This window comes from Cupressus sempervirens, chromosome 7, assembly GCF_028749045.1.
Source record: "Cupressus sempervirens isolate cs-2001-9-10 chromosome 7, ASM2874904v1, whole genome shotgun sequence".
NCBI lineage: Eukaryota > Viridiplantae > Streptophyta > Pinopsida > Cupressales > Cupressaceae > Cupressus > Cupressus sempervirens.
Window position 1 is genome coordinate 578974393 of NC_143124.1, and position 11816 is coordinate 578986208.

Below are 11816 nucleotides of genomic sequence, written 5' to 3' on the forward strand. Positions count from 1 at the left end.
TGCATTGATGCATGTGAATAGTTACAAGTAGTATGTATATTGCTGACGTGGTATGCATGGGCCCAAAGCGATATGCACTTTATGGGAATATAGCCATCCTTTGTATGATTTCATTCTATTGTTTCTTAGTTTATGTTCTGCGGTAAACCCCTGATCCACGGGTCTGCTTGGATTATGTACAAGTTTATAAAACATTTTTCCGGTCCTCTTCTGTATCCATGACATGAACATTTATACATATTCCCTACCCAATGAAGGGTCATAATGGCGGGGTTGTGACCTATACTCCGTTGATGCCGATGTTAGTCTTACGTGTCCACTTTATGTATGACTATCAATGTTAATTTGAACTTAGAACTTTTATTAATGATACTAATTTATAATATAAATATTGTTTGTTTTTTAGTAGTCAAATACTAATTTATTTATTTGTAATGTTTAATCAATATATTATTTAGTCATTTTACTTATATAATCTATAATGGAAGACTTATATCTATTTATCAAATAAATTATTATTGATAATCGAGATATCTAATAATCCTTATCTTATAATCTATAATGGAAGACTTATATCTATTATCATGGAGATCCAAAAGGCTATTAGACAATTTCTTTGGTCTGATGGTAAAGGTAACAAAAAGTTGCATGTTGTTAAATGAGAGTGGTGCCATACCGACAAGATCCTTGGGGGGTTGGGGCTTAAGGACCTCAAAGTCCAAGGCATTGACCTTTCCGCTAAATGGATCTTTCACTCCTTGGAGGGTAACAGTCCTTGGAAGGTGCTTATTAGACATAACATTGAAAGAGGTTGTCCTAAGAAAGCTAGGTCTTGGAAGAATCTCTCATTTTACTTATATAAATGAGAGTGGTGTTCAAATCTATTTGGAAGGCTTGGGACCATGTCAAGGAATTTATCACCAACAAGGACTATTACAGTAAAAATCTGCTTCACGGTGAAAGATCCATTTGGTGGAATCTCCACCTTAATGGCAAACCCCTAGCCCTGTCCCAAGGATGCTCTACCAGGTCTTGGCCAAGAAAGGTTTAAATCAATTTGTTGATCTCTTTGAGCAAGATTGTCTCACTCCGTGGGATGAGCTCAAAAGGAAGTATGACATTCCTGATTCACAAAAGAAAACTTACAATATGATTATTCAAGCCTCTAAGGGTCTGCCCAATGTTTGTTTTGTTGATTCTCATAGGCATCTTAAATGTAAATGGCCAAATGGAGTTGTCATGGCTAACCTTAAAGCTAAGAATATTTACAGAATTATTGATCAGAATAAAGATATCATTGAGCATGTTAATAATGTTTGGTACTCTTCTTTTGAAGCTGGTGTTTGGAAAAAATATTTTGATTACTTATGGAAATCTCCTATTGAACAAAAAATAAAATGTTTTAAATGGCTTGTTATGCTGGATAGGCTTCCTATTAAAAGAGTTCATGCTGATTCTGATATATGTAGCCTTGGTAGGCTTCCTGATACTGGTAGACACATTTTATTTGACTGTATTTTTGCTAAAGAGATTTGGAAAATGTTTGGTATTATTTATCCTATTAATATTACTATTATTGACATTGTTACTAATCATATCTCTAGTCTTCATAAAGATTCAAATCTTTTTTGGAATATGTTGTCCTCTAACATCCTCTGGCAGATCTGGAAATGCAGGAATGAGGAGAGGTACCAAGGTAAGTTGAGGGTTCTTACTGAGTTTTTTCGGTAACTTACACATTTAAAAATTTTCTTACAAGTTCAGGCCACTATGTTGATTGAGAAAGACAAGTTGAAGAGATCCCTGGAAGATGGTCATGTTGTCTTCCTCTACTATGAGCTGAAACATGGATATCAAAGGAGAAGAACGTTGGATGACCTACATGCTTTTGATAAGGCGTGTAAAAGACTGAATAGGGAGATCATGAAGAATGTTAATGCCAAAAAAAAAAGAGCTGCTCATATTAACTCAAATTTAAGAGCACAAAAACATTGTTTGGATGGAGTGTCCACTTGGTTGGATTACTTGGATGGATGTTCATTTTGATGTTTTATATTAGTTGGTTGTTCCTCATGTTTTGATGTCATTGTACATTTGATACTCTGTTGTTGGATGGAGGCTAGGCCTCCTTGTTGATACTCTGTAAACTCTCTGGTTCTATTATTTTTTGATCCTCTTATAATTAATAGAAAAATAATCCTTTTATTCTTTCATTTATCCCCTAATTATTTTGAATGGATGATTCAATGCCAAGTCTTGATAGTAGAGGGGGATATTACAGAAGGATCTTACACCATTATGGTTGCATAGGAGACATAATCTTTGGATGGCCCTTACCCATTCAAGATCAATCTTGATTCCTTCTTTTGCGGTTAGGTGACCCAAAAGCTTCCCCTTAACAAAAATACATACTTTTTTGGGTTCAAAGAGACTCCATGGTCTTGACATTTTTTAATAACTTCATCGAGGTCTTTTAAATTCTTCTTCCTCCTTCTCAAAATGACTATCATGTCATTCAATTAAATAATAATGGTTTTATTTAGTAGGCGACTAAAGGTGGAATCCATAGCCCATTGGAAAGTAGTTCTTGTGTTGATTAATCCAAACAATATTCTATGATTTGAAAATGTGCCCCAAGAGTTAGTGAAGGTTGTCTTATGTTGGTCATCTTTCACCACACTAATTTGGTTGTATCTTGAAGAACCATCTAGGAGGGACATCATTTCTAAACCAATCACTATTTGAAGGATTTGATCCATCATAGGTAATGCAAATTTGTCTTTTAAAATTGTCCAATTTAGGTTTCTAAAATCCACACAAATACAAATATCTCCATTCTTTTTGCACGCTGGCACAATATTGGCCACCCACGTAGAGTGATGTATAGTTTGAAGGATATGCGTCTTAAGCATCTTGTTGAATTCTCTAAAAATGACATCCTCCACTTTTGGATTATAGGTTCTTAATTTCTATCGAAAGGGTAATACCCCATGCTTCAATGGGATGTGGTGTCAGAACTGGCCATGCCTGAAGTTTATGAGATCTTATTAGGACCAAGAAAAAACATCTTTGAACTCCTTCAATAGCTTAAAAATTTTGGCCTTTTCATCAAAATCACAACAAAAACCCAATTTTACTAACTTGGGCTCTTGTTAATCTCCAATGTTTACCTTCTTGGTGTAGGAGCACCCACATAAAGTTATTTTGGATTTGATTTTTGCATAAGCTAACTTGAGAAATTTATCCTGATTTCATCATTAGGATAAGATATTTACTTGGGATTCGTTTAGACCATTGTGGGGTCATTCTTCTCCCTATTCTATATTGATCTAGAGTATTCTGTAAATCTAGAATATTCTATAGCAAGTATAAATAGAGTTTTTAGGTTTAGGTTTAAGGCAAGTTTTTGGATATGAAACTACGAGAACAAGAAATCTGTAAGAGAGCAAGTGTATATATTGTTCATTTGATAAATCAATTAGAAGAATTTTATTATCTATCTCTTGTTGGTGCTAGTTCCTTTTGTTTTTGCTTCCATTGAATTTATCTCTACATCATTTTTGGTATTAGAGTTTGGCGAAAGATCCTAAGGCACTTGGGAAAAGCTTGGGGAAAGCTTTCAGCTTCTAAGGCGAATTAGATTTTGTGATAGGTTGAAGAAAGAACCTATAAGTGTTGCCAAAAGACTAGGTTGAGTGGAGAGAACCTAGATAGGAGACAATGGTCACAAGAGGAGATTTATCTCATGATTAGAAGATACTATTCAATGCATGGGTTTCATATTGGGATTTTTAGAACAACAAGAAGGAAGAAGCAAGGAAAAGAGTAGAAGAGAAAAGGAAGAAAAGAGAAGAGGAAGCCATAATAGATCAAGAGATAAAAGAATGAATGGAATTCTTAATGCATTAATTGAGAAAGCGAGAAGAGAATTCAACACAACTAAAAGAGGAACTGCAGAAAAATATGGAAAAAGAAAATATTGATCTAGAACATCACTCGATTAAAATTACAGAAGCCTGTACTGAGACACTGGAAGAGAAGAGTTGTCCATTGAAAGAACAACTTAATCACATTGATGCTGATATACCAGATGAATAGATCGATGCTGACATACCAAATGAACATAGTGATGTAGATATACAAGGTGAGAAACAACATATTTTTTATGAAGCTTATGATACATAAGTTCTTGAAGATAGAAAAGAGGTTGAAATGGTTGATGAGCATTGTGATGAAATAGTTCATAAAGGGCTGGATGTGATGGTCCTTAATGCAACCAAGAAATGGCATTTGAAGTTTAGAAAGAAGGTGGTCTGGCCTATCAAAAGGATACTAGTAGCAAGGAAGAAGACTTGTGATGAAGCTAAGAGGATAGAGGAGGCTCCAATAGTGATGAATTTGTCTCCAAGTATGGAGATATTGCATCATAAAGACATCACAGCAAAGGATGCAACAGTTCCTATAGTAACCCAAATTGGTGAAGTCATATTTAATGAGGTTCCATCTAATCCATTCATTGTAGGTTTGTAGGAGTTCCATCTAAATATGGCAAAAATTTACATACATATGACAGTTGATTTACATACATATGACAGTTGATTTGGATATTGGTCAAGAGTACAAACATCAAATACCAAAGAATTGGAAGGCACGAAAGAGGAAGGCCAATCCAAGGGACTTGGATTCTATTATCCCCAGGAGTATGGTGCAGGAGCACCCACATAAAGTTATTTTGGACATGATTTCTGCATGAGCCGACTTGAGGAATTTATCCCAATTTCGTCATTAGGATAAGATCTTTTCTTGGGATTCATTCAGACCATTGTGGGGTCATTCTTCTCCCTATTCTATATTGATCTAGAGTATTCTATAAGCCATTTTTTCTATTTTTTAATAATCTAGAATATTCCATAGCAAGTATAAATAGAGTTTTTAGGTTTGGGTTCAGGGCAAGTTTTTGGATATGAAATTACAGGAAGAAGAAATCTGTAAGAGAGCAAGTGTATATACTATTCATTTGATAAATCAATTAGATGAATTTTATTATCTATCTCTTGTTGGTGCTGGTTCCTTTTGTTATTGCTTCCATTGAATTTATCCTTGTATCACTTCTCATAGTCACTAGATTAGCTACTATCATTTTATGTTGTATGATTCACAAAGAAGTCTTTTCTATTAAATGTTTTTTCAAGATCCACCACCCATTTTGGCATATAATTAGCCTTTAGCTACAATATCTCCTCGCAATAATTGACATCTCAATCCTAGAAAAATTCAAAGAATTCAACATTTGAACCTTCAAAATAACTAGAGGAAAACTTATCAACTCCCTGCAAGAATGTGTTTATATGAGGATCATCCTTGAAGACCTACCATGGCTGGGCATTAAATTAGGAACACTAGACATGTGGACTAACTCAATAGTGTAATGATAATTTGCAAAGTTAGGGTGTGGGATTAAGAAGGAGGTTGATCCTGTGAGCGCATTTTCCCTTGAATTGAATTCTTGGGGGCATAGATTTTATAAAAAAATCACAAAACCATTCAATCTTGTGCCAAAATCTATTTTTTAATGCTTTAATCTCTCATTTCTAACCATGAAGATTTGTATGAATTACTTCATGATTAATTCAACACCCTCATGTGTTCTTAGTACTTTAATGCCCCTTTTCTTTGCTTCTTTTACACATAACAATAGAGCTTTATATTTAGTTGTGTTATTCTCAAATTCACACTTAAATAAAACTAGAAAAATTATTTTCATGAGGAGAAGCAAAGACTACACCCACTCTTAAACTTGGTGTGGAATAACTACCATCAAATTCCTTAATCCAGGGCACATCTTCATTCAATGATGTTGAGCCTACAATGTCACTCTAGGCATGATAACTTAAATAGAAAAATAAGTCTTATGAAATAGGATTTGGGATCTAGGATATTCAAAAGGAAAGATAGTATATTCATATTTGGTTTTATGAAGTAAATTTACTTTCTAGCTTCCCATAGGAATGCCAACTAGAGAAAAATTCATCTAGATCTCACATCCTAAATCCTTACAAAAAGGCTGGCTCAAAAAATCCCATAGCTAGCTAGAGTATCAATGACCAATATTATGAATTTTAGCCACTTCTAAGGGAAGATTGATAACAAGACTTGTACATCTTTGATCTAGTCAATGAGGGAAACTTTCTTAGAATCCATCATTGGGAGGTTTAAGGCTTTGGCTATGGTGAATGACATTGTGTTATTAGAAGCCCTACAATTAATGATACAACCATTCAGTTTAAAATCATGCATGAATGATGATACATAGAATGGTTTAGGCTTATCCCTTGTGAGGGTGTTGGAAGTTATGTTATCTTGTTGAACTAACTCTTTGTCATCATATAATTGCTTCACTCTAGATATTTCACCAAAATACACATTATAAACTTGTTGAGAGGTTGTACCATTGACATAATCCACCAATTTATCTAGCTCATGAGGGTTCATTTTGAAATATTCAATAGGGAAAATTTGAATTTTAGAGGATTTACAAAATCCTACAATATCAAAAAGAGGTTCCATGTCAGACCTTTTCAGAATTTGAACCTCTAAGGTCATTAACTTCTGTACTTTGGGAGTTTCATTTCTTTAGGCTCCTACATCCTTTGCTTGGAATTTTACCATAAGGGTTATTTTTTAGCTGTAAATCTTTCCTCCACAATGTCCTCTCGTCAAAATAGAGTAGCAAGACTCCTTTAGAGTCACCAATATGTCACCACCTCTTTTGGAATCAAATTCATATTCCAAGTAATAACTCACAGAGTTTCCAAGAATTCTAGAGGGTTCATCTTGAATGATTACTCCTACTATAGCTTCTTCCTTAGCTTCCAATTTCTTGTAACATACATTTTATGGACATGTCCTTCCATTATGATCACTTGTGTGGTGGGAAATAAAAATATTATTCTTGTTGGGGGGGGTGTTCAATTTGTATCCTTTATTGTGTAGGGGGTAGATTGAACTACCTTCCTATATTCCAGGTGGCTTGATTCATATATTTTCATGGATTTTCTTAATAAAGAGTTTTAGTCTTAGGAAATTGTTGCTTCATAGTTATTATTTCATTTAATAACCTTTGCACCAAAGGGTTTGTAGTGCTTGAAGTAGATGCCTATGCACTTAGGGCTTGTTCTTCCCTCCTCCACTTCTTAGACATGATAAGATTGTCTTCAAGTTCAATAGCCAAACTTTATGTAGTTGAAAGGTCCACCACTCTACACTTCTTGAGGTGAAAATTAATATTAGGTGACATTGAGTTCAAGAAGAAACCTTTCTTGTTTTCATCATCAGGCCTCGAAGCTACAAAAATTTGATGCAATACTTTGTTGAATTTGGCAACAAACTATCACATATGAACATGTACCTCTTTTTAAAATTATCTTATATGAACATATACCTCTTTTTAAAATTATCTTAAGTACATCAACAAAGTGTTTTCATCATAAGTATACTTGAACCTATCCTCAAAGGTTTCTATCATTCTGTTCCAGTTATGTATAGAGGGGTGTGAGAGGTGATGCAACCAATAAGCAACAGACTTCGTAGGGGTTTTTTGTAAAGAGCTTTACTACAATATCCTCTATTGTGACATCTAGGATGCTAAAATAAGAATGAAAATCATTCATATGATCCTCTATTGAAATTTTTCCATCCCTATTAAACTTAGATAAAATATCTCTAGCTCCTTTGCGTAAGACACCAAGATTCTCACCGAGGTTTGAAGGACCTATAGTCTATCCCTTTGGCTGATTTAGAGCCATGTTTGGTGAGGTGAAATTCAATGCTCTAATATTGATGCAAAGAGGTGATACATTTCGAAGGATGATTAAGTCTTGAATAGAAACATAAGGGATTGTGGCAAGTGGTGGAGAAGAGGGTTTGCTAACTAATTTTATTTTATTTTTCCTCCTCAAGATTTGATCAAGGGAAAAGTTCAATCCTTTCAATGCCTCAAAAAATTTGTCCAATAACCCCTTGTCCTTGTCAATCCTAGTATACCTTCTTTTAACCAGCTTAATTGTTGAACTATTCAATCAATATCTACTAGGGGTTTAACAATTTGGTTTACCATAGAAGCCTCTTAAACTATGAGTACTCCTCTTAATCTTTCTCCTATCTCTTCATCTTCTTATAGAACTCTCTTTACCTACTAAAACTATTAATTATTCCTCTTTAACTACCACACTAGTGAATTCAAATATGAGATTAGGTCTTCTTGTGTACAAAGGAATCCTAAGTTGGATTGTAACACATGAAAGACATCATGATGTGGAAAAACCATGATTTCTAATCTCACAATCAAAAATTTGGAACACTAGGCTATCAATTCTAACAAATCCCTAGTAGAATCACCAAAAATTGTTAGTGATCAATTTCCCCCTCTTTTAAAATATTAATTAATTTAAAATTCTACCCCCCTAACTAGAAAGAAAAACACACTAAAAAATGAGCTTCTTTCTTAGCAAGCTCTCTACATTTAAAAGGTGGATCTTCCTTACTTGAAAGATTATTCAATTGACTCTTATTATAAGAGAATATTTTAAATGGTACTTTTAACCACAAAGCATATTGCATTAACATTAAACATCAAGATGAAAAGAATGTGTAAATTAAAAAACCACACAAATCTTACTATAATAATAAGCCACATGATCAATTATCATAATAAGATTATAAAATCAGCCTAAAGAATAACTTATCTTTGTCACCTTGAATGTACATATTACATATACTAGAATAAGAATTATCTTTACATACTATTTATCTCCACATGAAAAGTTTTTGTATGAATTTGTGAACCACAAGATCCAATACTTAGATAATCAATATATAAAACCACATGATCTCATATATATTTTCTTAGATGATATCTATTAGTATCCAAATAAACATATCAAAATATAATTTTTTAGAAAGAAAAGAGAGATAACCCTCTCAAAATCTTGGAAATAAACTTAAATATCCACTAAGGGTGAAGATTCAATTTTTAGTTATAACAACTGACCCGCAGAGGAGTTGAAAAACTATTGGAACTATTCAATAACCAAAACAAAAATTATTTTGAAAGAAAAATATCTTATCGGCTACTACATCCTTAAGTTCTTATCTAATTTCTAGCTAGAGTAAAGGGATTGATATATTGTTCTTGATCAGTAGTAAGGCCTCCAGTTGATTTTTTCCATTCTTTGTCTGAAATTACAAATCTGAACAATTCCTTCTATTGTAACACTCCAATGTGTTCTAGTTACAACCTCCATATCTCTTTTACTTTGTGGATATGTTAAAATTTTCTTTCATTCACCTTGAGATGATCCCTACAAATAATCAACATTGAATCAACCTTGGAGATAGTGGTAAAATATTTTGTAACACCCCACCAAGGGATCCAAAGAATTAACCTAGAGTTTCACTGAGTTTGTTAACCTTTTTTTTTTTTTATTTTAAATAACATGAAAGTAAAAACCACATATAACTTGTACATAATAACGAAAGCAATAGCAATGTCCATCTAAAATTAAACATAACATACATAACCAGTTTCATTCTTTAAAGATCCCTTAACATTGAGTTACATCTAAATTAACTAACATACATGAATCCATCTAGTACAACATCTACATGAAATAATAATGATAAGTCCAATGTTCATACATTACATTTCCAAATGCTCAATCATCCACTCTACATGTCACAGGGTATGAAGGCTTAAAAGAATATACATATGTAAAATAAGGTACATCATCCTATTCTAATCCATGATACATCAAAGACAATCACATGATACACATGATACATCATCATAGAATACATATACATCCATCATAAGATCAACATAACTAACTAAGTGCACAGTTCCTTCCAACCATTAATAACATCATTAGACCATCATGGGCCCTAGCCATCCCTCCGTGCATAACATCCTAAATCACCGAAGAGATCATCGATATTAACATAGTAGGAATGTCACTCCTAACATATACAACATCATATGTAGAAAGTAATCTAACATGCAAATATAAGCATAAGATAACATCATCTAACATATGCTAATCATCAATGAAATGATACATATACACCATCACGAAGGATGCATCAGCCACGATGTCTCAATGAATCTCAAATGATAAGAGTGGAAAATACACTACCACCCGACCGCGTGGTACCTAAGTGGTCCACTCCCACCATGCTGAGGAGATAATCTCAAGTCCCAAACAAGCTATCCATAACACATACCACAAATCTCTATAGTCCAGGAATCCTAAAAGTATACTAACTCAAAGGTTCCAATCACGAAACTGACATCTACTTCCCAGAGGCACACAATGACATGTAGGAACCTACTATGCAAGCAGGAAAGTGTCATCGCATTTATCACGTACAAGTTACCCTAGCAGTTAGCTAAACTCCATGGGTCCATACTGATCTCATGCGGCCACTAGTATCCTCTCATACTGACAAGGCATACTATGGAATGCAAGGTCACAACCATGCATTCTCACTACTCCCATCCTAGCCTATACAAGCACTCAAGGCATGGGCGAGAACCAAAACTCTTATCTTTATAGGTTCATTCAGTTAGTATTAGGTGTGAATGTTATCACTTATTAATCCAACTTATAATGAGTTACCGTGGCAGCCTCTTAGGGCCCCGGCCCACATTGCAAGCCACTTCCCGTCACTACATGCAGATATCCTACCCTAATACTCATGGAATCATAAATCTCAAAATCACAAAAATAAATAAAAGCATCAAATCTCCATGAGCAAACATCCATAGAAAATCATGACCACAACAACTCTCTATTGGCAATTGAAGCATCACTGATAATCAAAAGTATCCGATGGTTCTCAATTACCAACAATATATCTCAAACACACTGATCGAAGAATCCAAAAATGGTTGAGTCAAACATGTCACAACATGACATCATCAAGAATAAATCCACATTTCAGTCCCATCATGGCGACTAGAAAATAACCAAGGATAACTGATCAATGACCAAAAATAATGGTTAAGTCAAGTGTCTTATAAATAAGAATCTCAATTATAACAATCAGTATTCACATCCAATACATAGAGCATTCCATCACATAACCATGGTTGGGATATAAAGATCGAGATTAAAACATCATCATGGCATCACAGTCACATAATCCCCAAGCCTCTAGTAGACATCCTATACTGTTCAACACTATTCAACCCAAAACCCAAAACAATAGCATAAAGAATACACAATGTAAACACATGTTTTGGTTTTGCTAAGTTTTCAAATTTGAATTCAAAAGTCTCAGTTTACATATTCCCAAATTAGCATCAAGTGGTTTTATCTAACCCATGTATTCGTTTAAAAGTTTCTCCATCAGACTCAATTTTCTAATTGATTTATATGACATTGTTTGAAAATTGACATTCTCAATGAATCAAAAACTTTGATTATATATTCTAATAATTAATCTTAATTAAAAACTAGGTTTAATTAAATTAATTGTTAATATCTCTTCATAATTGACAACCTTAATAGAAATATTTTGATCATTAAAAGAGTGATCCATTAATTGAGAACTTTATAATAATCATTTATAGTTAATAATATATATATACATACATACTTGTATATATATATATACATAAATATACATCTATACATATAAAAAAATAACATTTTATAAAACAAAATATAATAATCAAACCGCAAATTGCAAATCGCAAATCGCAAAATTGCGTCACAACCTTGGAAGTCAATTCATATATATTTATATCACTGCACAAA